The sequence below is a fragment of the Struthio camelus genome, chromosome 2 (genome assembly GCF_040807025.1).
Source record: "Struthio camelus isolate bStrCam1 chromosome 2, bStrCam1.hap1, whole genome shotgun sequence".
Taxonomy (NCBI): Eukaryota; Metazoa; Chordata; class Aves; order Struthioniformes; family Struthionidae; genus Struthio; species Struthio camelus.
The window spans coordinates 8,615,897-8,630,195 of record NC_090943.1 but is presented as its reverse complement, the minus strand read 5'-3'; the positions used below and the strand labels follow the sequence as shown (position 1 = coordinate 8,630,195).

At 42.4% G+C, this 14,299-nt stretch overlaps 1 long non-coding RNA gene across 1 annotated transcript; it reads right to left on the bottom strand.

The window, feature by feature from the left end:
* Positions 1–12,371: 12,371 nt before the first annotated feature.
* Positions 12,372–14,164, bottom strand: LOC138066271 (uncharacterized). Its single transcript, XR_011139520.1, has 3 exons — positions 13,557–14,164; positions 13,183–13,297; positions 12,372–12,919 (listed from the first exon to the last, which is right to left on the bottom strand). It is a non-coding gene; the product is annotated as an uncharacterized lncRNA (long non-coding RNA).
* Between the last annotated feature and the right edge of the window lie 135 nt (positions 14,165–14,299).

Genomic DNA, 14,299 nt, shown 5'->3' with positions numbered 1-14,299 from the left:
GAATTGGGATAAAAAAAAAAGGAAAGAAAAATGTTTCTCATTGTTTGAAAAATATATTTGCTTCACAGCTGTACTGATGAAATATGAGATTCTAGTGTAATCCGGGAGCTCAGAGTTACAGAGGGTGCAGCAATAGTTTATAGTTTATCCAGCAGTCATAATCTGCCCAGCACACTGCGGGAACACAGTCACTGCATCATCACTTTGTAAACTCTTATTTACTTTCTCATGATACAGTTGTGGCTCATCTCTATGCAGCACACCCCTCCCCTCCCTGCCCCCAGCCACTCCTGCTGGCATGAAAAAAAGTATATCAAAAAGGATTGTTCCACATTTTACTTCTCTAACAAAATGTAATTTTCAAAATGCCTGATTCAATAGCCAAAAGATGAGATCCTCCTCACCTACACTATCAGCAAATGCTGACATCAGCCAGTTTTGGGGAACCCACTCTCAGATAGTGGGTTCTGACCACTTACTAAAGTACCAACTAGCCTCCAGAGGAACTTAGATATCAATTGTCACTCCTTTGGAATACAAACTTACCAAAAGTCTGGAAAAGATGGCACATGCTGAGCCCCTAAATGCTGCCTCAAATTTGCTGTGAAGCTTTAGTGCTTCCTGCAAAACTCCCTGAAAAAAAGTGAATCTTAGTATACTTAAGTGAAGATGCTGGTCTCTTTTATCATAACACGGTGTTTGCAGCACTCACCTAATATAGCAGAGATCCAGACTCCCCTTTCCCACAGCTCCAGCTTCTCAGCAAGATGTTCCAGCCCTCAGACTGTAACGTGCTCAGTCTCCATCCCCTTTATCTCCTACTGTAATTGGAGCGCTGAGCAGCAACGAACACAACATTCAACAGGTGAGAAAATAAGTATGAACGTGACTCCTTGCCCATCAACAGTAACACCTCCAGAAGGCAAGAGTCCTGCACTCCAGTTCTCATTCCAGAGGCTGCTTGTGTTTTTCCATTTAAGCGTCCCTCCACCTTCCATCACCTACCTTCCTAAAGCCAGTGTCCTGGGTTAGTAAGGGAGAGAGACACCTACGAGGCAGTCCCAAGTCAAGCACCTGATCTCAGACGCATCTCCATCCATCGTCTCCTGCTGGCTAGCACAAGAGCTTCCTCCTTGGCCCCCAGGATCCATACATCACCCCATAGACCCACACAAAAGGAAAGGTATTGCCTCAGGCACCCTGAATTGCCCTGAGCTATCTTCTGCACTGACTGTGAGGAGACTTTAAGCACTTTGGTTAGCTGTTCAGAATCACCATCCAATGGCCAAGACTTGGTTTCGAAGCATTATTTCACTTTAACTCAGCACCTGAAGCCACAAGGTAGAATCTAATCCTTGGTCCTGTTTTCCAATGCATTGTGCAGCCTCAGGTCCTCAGGGGGACTTTCACACTGAGTCTTTGAAAATGCTCTCTACTGCCTGCAGTAATCTTTTCAGGCCAAGAGATAAGTGAGACTGAAAAATAAAAGCGGAGAGAGTGTAAATATATATAAACTTTTATATATAAAACATAATGATATTTCCAACTACATTACGTACAGAAGGAGCTTTACAAATGACACAGACCATTAGTTTCCGAGTAGAAATCAGGCACTACTTTATATAAACCAAGGAGACATTTCCCTTTAGGTAGATGATTCTGTAATAGTCCACTGGCTTCTCGTATCAGTGCTTTGAGCAAAAGAGCAGTTCCTCTATTTGGAGGCAGTGAGGTTTTAAACCATGCAGAGCTTCACTAGTTAAAACCTCACGTTTTGAACCGAACTATATGCCAAACAAACAAGAATAAAAGGCCTTGGCTATCACTTGACAGGACAATTTCCCCTGAGTTCCCTATTAACGAGGCACAGTTCACACTGCAGCCCAATCAGTTAAGGAACCCACCCCTAGCTGCTGTGAGCAGGCAGTTTCTTCCCCAGCATGCTCCAAGCAAACTGCACTGGGACGGTCTTGTCTCCTTGCAGCTGGCAAGAGGAGGTAACCAAAAAAAGGAAGTCATAGCATAGCTTGAAATGAGCATTATTTGAAATGAGCAGCCCTGCCTGTTTAAGGAGTCTCTGCTTCTATATCATTCCCTCCTCGTAGCAGTATAGCTGCTGTGACTGCTGTAAAATAAATCGGGTCAGGGAGCAGAGCTGGCTAGCCCCCCAACCCCTTCTTTTTTGGCCAGGATTTTTTCAGCTACATTAGTTCTCCCATTGCACTTCACCACATGCACAAGTGCAGGTGCCAGCATAGCAGAAGGAGGAGTAAGGGAGTGGGAAGGAGTGGCTGGAAGTAGGAGGAGGTGAGAGAGCAGAAGGGATTGCTTCAGCAGGTCTTGAGGCCTGCAGTCTAACCGCAGCCTACAAAAATAAATACTTTGCCAGGATCAATTACTCTTAGGTTTCCCCTGTGAGGATGGATGTTCCTCCTGTGCTCTCTCTCAGGAGTGCTTCATTTGATACATCCTTTGTATGCCGGTAGGAGTCTAACTCACTGTCACGGAGACCTACCACTGAACTACACTCAGTATTTTCCAGCAGGGGCATTACCTGCCAACAGAAGGGGTGTTTCCAGCAAACACTGCCAACCATCTCCTTCGCTGTGTTAGCCTTTGGGCCTTTGTATGTCTCTGACTTTGTCTTAGGGCACTAAACAGATTCTCACCTAAAGCAATACTGCAAGCAGGCATACCGTTGCCTGCAGATTTCACACAGCCTACAGCACAATCACAGAACCTGCCAGCAGCTCAGATATATTTAGAATCCCACGTTGTCCTTACTTTCGTGCTACAAAAGGGAGAAGAAAAAAGAATAGAAACAGATGATAAGCGCACAGCTGGAGTATCTTAGCAGTCATCTCAGCACTGACTGGGCCTGATTCACCTGTTATTTAACTGAAAGGGAGCGGATAACCCCGATAAACAGAAAATCAAAGTCTGTTTCTCTTTCTGTAGTTACCACAAGGCTGCCACTGTGAGGACAGTGTTAAAATAATCCGCTGGCCGTGGTTTTCTGGGCCAAGTCCCTGCTGCCACTGAGAATCCAGCATGCAAGTGGGAATACTTTACCACAAACATGGAGTAAAATAATTGCCTGTGAAGAGGGGAGCACACAAATGCTACCTGGCTTGAAATATCCCACAGGCAAAGCGCAGCAAGCCAACACGGCATAAGGAAGAAAGAGACGACGAGAGATGATAAAAAGATAAAGAAAGCTGTGGTAAAGGAGTACATCTCGCCATGCAACGGCCAATGCATATTCATATATAAACAGAGATGCTTGTAATTAATGATCTCAATCACAGTTGTTCGTCAATTACCTTGGATTGCGAAACGTGGTATTTTTCCAAGACAGGATCCCAAGAGAAAAAGGAAAATACTGAAGCTGCAGATCAGGCTGGAACTCTACCTTCAACAGATACTCCCACAATTGCTGAGACATACCACTACTGTTTCTCTTTCATTCTCCAGGCACCTAATTTATGTTTGTCTTAAAACACTCGCAGAGCTGCCTGCAATGAGAGCGAGTTGACCTCTTTGTGTTCCCCTTTGCTGTTCCCTAGACTCTAGCTTTGTTTAACTCCTGAGAGGCACCTCACTCCTCGAGAAGTTGGAGAATATTTCCTTATACCGCCTTCAAGCAATAATAATGGGTAAAATCACCCAGATAATACAGATTTTAGCTACACACGACCTTTAAATTGGGGGCAGGGATACGCAAGAGAGGACTTTTGTTCCTTGGGGCTTTGTTTGCCATGGACAACAGGGAAAGGGGTATGGAGGGAAAGAGTCTGGATGTTCTATGTAAAACTATTTTTGAAGGAACTGCTAGGTTCACTTTAGGAGGGTAGACAGCAAACATGACAGTCAGCTGAAACCTCCAGATTGCGGGGTGAGAATGGCACTAAATGGAGGGGCTATGTTAATCGTCCAAACCTCTGCGAGAACAGCTTCTTTTTGCCCTCCCCCCCAACTCTATCACTGTCTAAATAACTCAAAACCGAACTGTATTTTCAAATTCAGCAAAATCTTCACCAACTTCAGGAACTGTTACTCTCCATTAGAAACTGTGGTGTTAATCTCTGTCTCCTAATCAAATTAACCCTAATTTCCCCTGTTTTCCAGCAAACCAGTCACTTTTTTTCCCTAATGCTGTTCTCTGCATCCTCAGTCTCAGTCAAACCAGTGGTTCCACTTAAATGATGCACAGATTTTGCAGAGGTTTCCATGTTTCACTCTCCTCCTACAACTGCATTACTTCCTAAGAGGCAGATCTTCCAATTAACATAAACATAAATGGGCTTGTAGGAAGCCAACAGCAACAGCAAGATGTGCTGGAAACTGCAGTGGCGTCTCAGAAACCCAACAGTCATAATGTTAACAGTCATAGTGCAGCAGAGGACCAGGTGTTGGTGCATGAGATCTCTGCAGTTCTTTTTAATCTGACAGGTAACTTCTGAAACGCCACGCAGACATGGAGAGGTTCCCAGAAATCTATGGTCATGGGCTATGCAGCCCCCACAAGTCTGCTACTATTTCCCAATTCACCATACTGTCTTTTACCCTCATCTATGTTATGGGCTATCTGTTTAATATATCCAAGCTTATGGTTGTGTGCAAGTCCTTAAGAGGCACTGTAACAGATCTCTGGCTGCAGTTGCTACCTTGGGCAAAATCATTCTTGTCAAAACTCCAGTGCCTTCAGAGGAATTATACAGAGGTTTTTTTAGCCTACAGATCTATTGCAATTGAAAGGTTGAAACTGTCCTACTTTGGGACAGGCACAAATCGTATTTTGGATCACTTCAGGACGGCCTAGCAACAGGCTGCTTTCTTCTAGACACTGTTATCTTGTGCTTCAGAATTTTAGACGGTGCATTTGAGGCAGTAAACGTCATGAAGGAGAAATTAACCTTTGAGATTAAACAGTGCTTTGAGGTCTGCCTGCAACTGGCTTTATAGTCACTTTTGGCCAACCTAAAAACAGGTTGTCAGCCTAAGAGGCAGTCCTGCTCTCCCTTTACCTCTGGCCAGATGTTCCCTTCACCACATCAGGGACCTGAGAAGCCGAAAACAAAAGCACGCTCCTCTCCCTCACCCCCATGGGCTCCCATGCGGCTCACTGGTCTGATCTGGTTCACTACACAACCACCAGTAGAGCACACAGGAGGCAGCAAGAACGTATAACTCAGCAAGCGACCACGTCTTTCAGCAGCCACAGCTCGAATTTAGGTTGGTTTCAAACAGACAATTGCAGCCTTAATCTCCAGATTGAGACTCTTAAGTTAGCCAGTTTGTTTCAGGTAGGTGCTTAATTTCCAAAGTTAATTTTGAATACAACCTCATTCCCTGCTGCACTGCTGATGAGAGATTACAGTAGTGAAAGAGGTGCCCACCTTTTAATGATTCACATAATCTGACAAAGTATTTCAGTAAACCCTAGCTGCAGAGAAAGAATATTAACGATGTACTTTTTTCCTCTAGAAACTACCATTACCATATCTCAGTTCTAAACTTTGTTTTCAAACCTTTCTGTAAGAAGTCTTTTTCTCTCACTGTTCCTCAGCAAGTTTGTCATAAAGATGCATCATCAGAAAATTCAGGCTGTGACTGGTTACGGGAATGCACAAATCGTGCACTTGATGAGAACTGTTGCGTTTAATGTATGTTCAGAATTCATTTTCTATAGATATACTTGAATAATCAGTTAAAATTTTTCTGCTTTAGCGAAAAATCCTATCGGCAGCTCATTGTCAAAAATTTGCAGGAAAAGTCGAGCATTAAAATAGATATGAACCCAAGGAAAGTGAATACAGACAAAAATTAGAGAAATGCTAGTTAACCTAAAGTGACTTTTTGCAATGGTGGGACACTGTTGTCAGAATGCACTACATATAGGCAATCAAAATACAGGAAGCTGCTGCCAAGCCACCACAAAGTTATTTTGTGCTACTGTAATATGTTACAATCTTAATGGCTATTGACTTTTATATACAGTAGGAAGAGGTTTTCCATGCTATGGAAGTTCCAAGATTAAAAAAATTTCCCTAGTATGCCTAACCAAAAGGGAAAAGTCTTGTATTCTAATTCATCACTGAGCCAACAAGAACATTTTTTAAATGTTTCATTTAAACTGTGGTCTTTTTCATTCAAATATTTCAGTATAATTAACTTCAAAGATCTGTAAGAAAGGCCATTTCAAAATAAGTCAGTTTTCACATTGAAATTGCCAACAGATGATGTCTCAACAATTTCCAAAAAAAAATCCCCTAATGTTTTCAAGATGAGAAATCCATCCAAACCATTTTCGTTTCATAAAAAGAGTTCCCATGAATGCTTTGTTTTCCACAAGTCCATATTCTCCCACAGAAAAAAAACTGATTAGTAAATTCTTGACTAACTCTATTCTGCATCACTTCTGTGACCATTCCTTACGACCATCTCCCACAACCACGGCAGAAGAACCACGAGCGTGCCAGATGAACATGGACAGAGCCTGCTCTCTTAGCAACACTCCACATGTACAATTACTTCATCAGAGTTATTGAAAGTTGTCTTGCATTAGAAAATCTCTGAGACTCAAGTAACTTACACGATGGGTGATACATAGCACCCCACAGCATCAGAAGTCAGAAAGGCTTCTGATAAAGCCATTGCAAAACCATCTTTGATCTACGCCTCCTGTCACAAATTGCCAGTTTGGACAGATGCAAGAAATTTCTAAGCAAGACAAACCTAACAGACTTGAGTAGATCGCAGGCAAATTCACCCATGACTCATCCAGCTGCTGGGTGGAAACAAAGACTACAGAATCACAGAAGTGTTAACTACAAGAGGCTCCTGAAGACCATCTGGACCTACCTCGCACTTAAAGCCAGACTATCAGCAATTTTAGACCACATCACCCCTGGCTTTGTGTGGCTGTCTTGAAAACCTCCAAGGCTGGAGATACCACAACTCCTCCAAATAATCTGTTCCAGCGCTGTACTATCCTCCTAGAGATGAAATTTTGCTAATATCCTATTTTAACCTCCCAAGATGCAAACTGTGGCCCTTGCCCCAGTTTCTTTAACCAATACCACAACTGAGAAGAGTTTGGCTTCACCATCTTTGTAACTCCCCTTTATGTAGTTATGGGCTGCTCTAAGACTGCACTTCAGCCATCTCTTCACCGGACTAGAGCAAGACCAGTTCCCTCAACCTCTCTTCATGCCTAGGTCCCTCACCATTTTGGCACACATTTTGGCAGCCCTCCACTGGACGCTCTCCCATTTCTCAACATTCTTCTTGAACTGGACACGATATTCCAGGCATGGCCTCACCACCACTGACTATGCTAGATCCCTCCCTTGTGATGCAGCCCAGTATGCAGTTTGCCTTATTTGTAAAGTGTGTTCTTTGGCTCATATTCAACCCAGCATCCACCATAACCCCCAGTACCTTTCAGAAGATCTCAAACTCAGTGTCCAGTTCTAATAGTTAATCGCCAGTTCATACTGGAGCATGAGGTTATTCTGCCCGAGGCACCAAGCCTCACATACCTGACTGAATTTCATACAGTCCAATCCACAAGTTTTTCAAGATTCCCCTGGGCTAAAATTCTATTTTTCAATGTCCTCTATATCATGTCCTCTAATTTAGCATTATGAGCAAATTTGCTGATGGTTCAGCATTCTGAGCAGTCACGATGAAAATACTGAACAGTATCAGCACCGCTATCAACCTGAGGTACACAGCTACTTACTGGCCACCAGTAATGCCAAGCCATTGGTTGCTGTTCTTCAAACCCGGTGGTCCAGCAATTTTCAACCCATTTAAGTTTGTTCATCTAACCCGTACTTCCTCAGCTTTCAAATAGAATGCTGTGGTGTCAAAAACCTTACTAAAGACAAGCTATATTACATTCATCACTCTCCCCTCACCACGGTAGTCAGTCCTTTCACCACAAAAAGCAATCAGGTTGGTCAAAAGCATGATTTGCCATTAGTAAATCCAATCTCACCATTCCTTGTAATTCCTTGCCATTACCTTCTTCTTATTCGCATGTTTGGAAATGGATTCCAAGAGAATGCGCTCCATGAAGAGGGTGCTTGAGCTTTAAACGCAGCGGCAAGGCCAACATTCACACGATGTCTGAATTTGTTCCACAGACCTCCAGATATCGGAATAGGTCTCTTCTGCAAGCACACCAGTACAGGTATACTCAAGTTAGCTCGGGCTCTGGAAACGATCTAGCTGCAGCTGCATAGATTATAACTTTACAGACCTAGCTTATATTGAGTTTTGTAACAATGCTGAAATCAAGACTGTCACAGTAAGCCTGCCATCAGTACCAAAGATGGCCAGTCACTGCAGTAAATACACTCCAGTTCTTTCTTGGATAGATGCACTTCATGAACCATCCAGGCTAAGTTGCAGACATCTCTTGGGTTAGCTCACTGTCAAGCCCCAGTTTCAAGACAGCAGTGAACAAAGGAGACATTCCCTGCGTATGGTTTGGGGTGTCATTACTGTGGTCTTGCTTGAACAAAAGTTTACAGCCTTCCGTAAGAACCTTTTTCTATTACTACTGGTAGCAGATCTGACAGCTGTTATCTCTCTCTACTTATATTTTATGCTTCCTAATTCTAACATATGACGACACTTCACTTTCCAATATCCAATTGACATTCTTTTGATCTATCTTTTGGGCTGGTGCCTAAGTACATTTGCAAATAGTTTAGTGCTCAATTTAAGGCTGAATATATTCCCAGAATTCCTTCGGCAATCAATTATTTATTACTTACAAGTGTTAAGATCAAAAAGAAAAGAAATAGATGCATATTTCACACTGACAGGAGGTCTGTGGGGATTACAGAAAACAGAAACTTTAATGCTAAATTTGTGTAAAAAGGGTAAAATGGGGATTCTCTAGTCAATTTTTTTTTAATGGGAACAGCCTAGATTACTCAGTTATTCTTCTTGGGGTTTTATCTCATGATTAGAAATGATCATTTCAACTGGACCATTATTTCTCTGTACAGCAGGGGCAAATTCTGTTTTGCTTTTGCTAAGGAATACCAGTTATCTTAGACTCACCGTCCACTACCTGGATGCATCTTTCATCAGCCTGCCCAGTGGGGCATACATAGTTAGTTAATTAGCGTAATGATTCATTCCTATTGACAGGCCTGAAATTTGTGTCAATTTTTTCAGTAAGGTCATATTGCCTGTATGGCTTCTTTGGCACGTTCATAAAAACTGAGCTTTGTAAGAGGCATCAGCATTCAAATAAAGAAGAACTCGCAGGGAAGGAATTTGGAAAGATCATTCATGTTTCACTGAATAGCCCCGTAGAAGCCAGAGAACACTTTCACAAGCACCTTCAACCAGGACAAAATTTGCATTATTCACATCAGTGGGGCATAAGCAGAGACGGACATTCACAAGACCACATACAAGACCTCTTGTCAATGGGTTGTAGGTCAGAGCTACAGTACTCAAAATGAACCTTCACCTACAGTCACCAGTGGCTATGAAGCTGTCTTTGTAACTTCCTCCTCTTCTCTGCAAACTTTTTGTTCATTTATTTTTGCTGCCTTTAAATTGTGTCCCAGATTATGCCTGAAATCAAGACAACTTTTGCAGCAGCAAGAAAACATCACTTACTAGGTCACCAACAAAGAAGCAATCTTTATCTACGCTGATTAACTGCTGAGTAAGGAGTATCTGGCAGTTTCACAGTGAGGTAGTACAAGATTACTCAAACAGGACCAAAGAAGCAGCAGGAGAAAAACAATGTGGTACAAAGAGCAACTCAAATTCAGGAACACAAGCTGATAAAAGGTGACCTTCAGAAATATGAAATCTCGTCATAAATATATGTGAACAGGTACACAGACCATGATGTCACTCTACAACCTACAATGTAAAGTAGAATATCCAGCAACGAGCTATGAAACTTTATCACAGATGCCAGAACTTGGTAATGACCTGGGCTGTTTTTTCACAGCAAGCAGTATATCTACCAATGGAGCAAACTTCTATTTTTTCCAGGTTATACAGCAAATCTATCACCATCTTTGAGGTCAGTGGAATTATAACACCCTTATAATTTAACATTGTTATCTGTCAGGTAAACAGATAAATTTCTCTACCATAAAACTGAGCTCCATCTAAAGTGGCAGCTCTCCAGGTAAAAAGAATCGGCCATCTGCTCTAAGAAAATCTAATAAAACCCAGTGACAGATCACTTCAGTTGTCAAGAGAAACTTGGAACAGTAGGGCAGAAATCAGCCACATGAAACTGAAGGAGTCACACAACAGAGAGGTCGCAAATAACCCGAAAGGTAGTCCATCATTTTCTTTGCCACATGTAGATTCAACATCTACCTTAAGTCTTAATTTTTTAAATAATTACTATTAATCCTTGCTGAAATGTACTTTACTTTGAGATGGTCTTCAGTTGGTAAACCTTTTGGTTTTTGAACACCATTAGACAAAGGAGTAGATAAGACACTGGAAAAAAAGAAAGAAACCTTTCTATTTTGTCTCTTGGAGTCAGTCTTCTAAAAAGAAGAATGAATTTTTGGATGTTCCATTTGTCATGGTTGGAGTAACGTTATTTAAGAGGCCAGAGGTTAATCACAAAAACAACAGCTGACTTTACTGAAAGAGTTTAATTCAACTATATGAACAGAGACAAACTGTTTTCAACTTTGAAGATCTGCTTGGAACGGGTTCGTGCTGGAATGTCACCCACACAAATCTTGCAAAAGAACATTAAGTGACAATACACCAAAAGGATGAAGCTCATATTGGAACAAAATATTTGTAGCTGAAAAAAAGCTTAAAGGAGGAAACTTATTTAAATTCCAGTTTCTAATTTAGCTATTACCTAATTAAAGAGAGTTGATGTATTTTAACCTCTTTGCAAACATTCTGGCACCATCTAAATTTCTTGTCACCACAGTGGTTTTCTTCATGTTTTTCTCTTTTGTTTAAGCTCTCACCTCAGGCCTTGCTCAAGGATAGGGCGTTAGACTGTCTCTATATTATAGACCAGTGGCAATTTAAAGTTAAGCCTTTGGCTTTAAAAAAAAATGTTTATATAAACAGCAGACTCACTTCTTTACAGCCCTGGGGCATCTGCGCCAGTCCTTCCTTCACCATAACCCAACCCAGTTTCCTTCTGTGGGGCGAAACTAGCAATGATGAACATATGAATGAGCAAATACCAAAAAACTCATTTTGCTCAGGGCTGCAATTCAACTTGAAATACCTTCCTCTCTCATACTGACAAACCGTCATTTTCTCTCCCTACAATGAATGCCTTAAATGTTGACATGCAGTGGAAAATACAGTGTATCAGTGTGGAAGGTGATCAAAATCTGCACTAGGAAAGAGGAATTTTCTCCACAATACAGATTTTATAAAGCAAGAGATGCATATCCCCAGAGTCTGATCTTCCAGCTATTAGAAAAGACGTTGCTCTTGCTGCTGAATTGCTACATAAACTGTGTATATGGCTCAAGGGGCACCCTCACACTCCCTACACGCCAAACAAAGAAAGACAAAGTTTCTGCCTGTAAAAACAGGAGTGCTGGGGCATAGAGACCCTGCATACTATGATCTACTTATAGCTATACTGCATTAAGGAGGAGTCTGTTCTTTAGACAAAAAACAGAGTAAGGAGTACTCCTAGTGTACTCCTGTACTCCTAGTGCAGACTATCACTCAGGAATGATGTGGGGAAATATGGAAGAGTGCAAACAGAACTAAAAAATAGAGGGTGAAATCCTTGCTCAACTGAAACCAATGGAAAAAAGTTTTCCTACTTACCTATGTCAACATTTCTCTTTAAAGGTGAATGGCAGAGATGTACTTTATTAGTAGAATGACCAAAAAAAAAAAAAAAGGCATGAAAAATACATGGACAGTTTTAAGAAAACCTGACAACGTTGAATTTGGTAAGATGCCAGTGATGCTGACTGCTGAAATTCAAAGAGGAGGGGTACTGTTTGACAACTGAAGATCTATGTAATGACTGGTTCAGCATTAGAGTCAAATTCTGCCAAAATCTAACTTTTCATCTGTAGGTAAAGAAAAGAAATAATAGTAGTGATAAATGAATAAAAAAAAAAAAAAAACACAGAAATGCGATTCCTTATCACGGTAGAGTGCTGTAAAAGTAAGCATCAATTTTCTAACTTCGCAATACCAACAACACTGTACTACGCAAATGAACGCAAAGGTAAAACGTGGAAGATGTTTAATGCAATCTGCCTACCAAAGTTACCCGTATATTTTGGCATTTCTTTTACATATTAAACATATCAAGCAATTAAATCTTTTTTTTTTTTTTTTTTTTTTTTTACTGCTCAGGTGCATTTAATGTTTTTACCCTCTCTTTCTTGACTCTTCATGGCTTGGTTTCCACTGAACTGTGACACTTCATCTTGCATTAGATTGTAACATCAAACCACTTCTGTGTTTATCCATGCAGCAGAAGAGTTCCCTATTGGGATACAGTCAGTGGAAAGTGATGAGGTAGGGGTGGGTTTCAGTCAACTGGCATTTGTGTGTACTGTTTGTTTTATGTCTCCGAATTCAAATAACAGTCACTATTTGGAATTAGTGCAATGGCTTTAATTAGAGGAGAACAGCAACAAAGAACCTGTAATTACAGGGAAAAAAAATCATGCAGTTGATGCAATGAGTAGTGTCTTTGTCATAAGTCGCAATGGTCCACTCTGCTGTTGGGTTAGGTTCAATCAACAGTCAACTTCAAGGCCAATCACTTCTAATTAACAAGTCTTTTGAACTCTTCCAGGGAACACGGTCCAGACCTCTAAGGCACTGTAACTTCAGTCAGACACATGACTTTTGAAGTTATATCGCTTATGTTTTTTTTCCCAAAATTCGAGGCAGAGGTGTCCTTCAGTAAAATTAAACTAGCATTACTGAAGTTGCATTTTGTGAAATACGTCCCCTCCCATCCCTCCAATTCTATCTTCCTAAAGAACTATCCGCCTTCTATACTCTTGATAGTTTTGAATACATGTGTATAAATATACAGGGAATAAGAAGGGCTACTACAGCTGTCTACAAGAGACCATCTGCTTTCTGTGCTTTAATAAGCAATGATGTTAGGAATTGATACTAAAAGTACTGCTATGAGTTAGGTTACATCTCACTGACCTCATGGAGGTACTACTGTTGGCATCCGTCAAAAACTAACTCCAAGGTCAAGTCAGGTGGCAGCAACCGGATGTTCTGAATGAGAGGGAGCTGCGCGGTTCGGCCTGAAGGAGAGCTAAAAGAGTAAACAAAGCCATCACCTTTCATTTGAGGTTGCATTTTTCTGACTTCTGGTGTATTCAGGCATCAAGCTGGCAGAAGCTCTTTTCTAAACAGGCAAAAACGTGAGTTCTTTGAAGAAACAGGAGAACTCCCTCACCAGCGCCTGCTCTAAGGACGTGCAGTATCAGCGATAACCTTGCTAAAAACCAAAGCGCCGTCATTACCCTCTGATAACGCAGATACGGGGAGTGGAACTGCTATTCTTATCCTACCCTGTTTGCAGCCCGAACAGGTTCTCCACGTTGGCTTTCCTGCGCTCCGAGTGACGCAACCGCCAAGGACGAGCTGAAGCACTGCGTTCCCTCAGAGCCTCGCCGAGCCACCGCGCACCATATTAGCCCAGCTCATTCAAAAGCACGTATGTAAAACACACTAGACTCTTTTTAATCTAAAGCTTAATCGATAGCTGACTGGGGCAAGAGTTAATTTCACAGGCGTTGGAGCTTAATCGCGGCCACGCAGATGAATCTCCTTTGAGTCATAGTCACCCCAGACGCTCAGTCCCTTAAGATGGCGGCTTAGTTTCCTCCCACGCCATCTATACACCCACGGAAGAGGGCTTTCTTCTGGGAAACTTGCGCCAGTGACCTCCGCGAGGGGCGCTGAGCCCCCTGCAGCGCACCCCAAAACACCAGGCCCCTGCGCTGCGGGGGAGCACAGCCCGAGGGACCTGACACCCGCAGGGACTGAAACGGGAGCCCAGCAGGCGCAGCACAGCCAGCCACCACTCCTTCACTGAGGAGCCTGCCACACTCTAGTGGCACCAACCAACCGGCCTACAAAAAGTAACTCTGAAGAAAAGCCTCTCCCTCCCTGCAGCGACTGGTCCCAAGCAGCAGCTCGGTACAGCACAGCACAGACAGCTGCGACGTGGCCCCGAAGCGGGTCTCGAACCCGCGGCCCGGCGGCACGTGGCCAATGAAAGCCCCCCCCCCAACACACCCCGGGCGCCGAA